This window comes from Euprymna scolopes, chromosome 46, assembly GCF_053919585.1.
Source record: "Euprymna scolopes isolate OS-2025 chromosome 46, ASM5391958v1, whole genome shotgun sequence".
NCBI classification, from domain to species: Eukaryota; Metazoa; Mollusca; class Cephalopoda; order Sepiida; family Sepiolidae; genus Euprymna; species Euprymna scolopes.
In genome coordinates, this window is record NC_136527.1 from 70,461,797 (window position 1) to 70,462,091 (window position 295).

A 295-nucleotide genomic window follows, 5' to 3' on the forward strand; every position below is an offset into this window, starting at 1 on the left:
GATACCCCTACCGGGACACCTATAAAAGTCGTTATTGTAAAGATTCTAGACATTGATCAGGAATATATTTTTTATTCAAACACATTTTGTTTAAAAACAAAAATTCTGAAATAAAAGGAATTTCAAAGTATACACAATTGTTATGCTAACTTTTGAAAAATATATGGATCTGTACGAAAGCGCACTTCAACCCTAAAAATATGTTGTTTTTTTTCACCGTTTTTAAAACTTTTTTCCGATGATTATCATAGATTACAGACCTAACTATCATATTATAAGAAAAAAAAAAATTAAA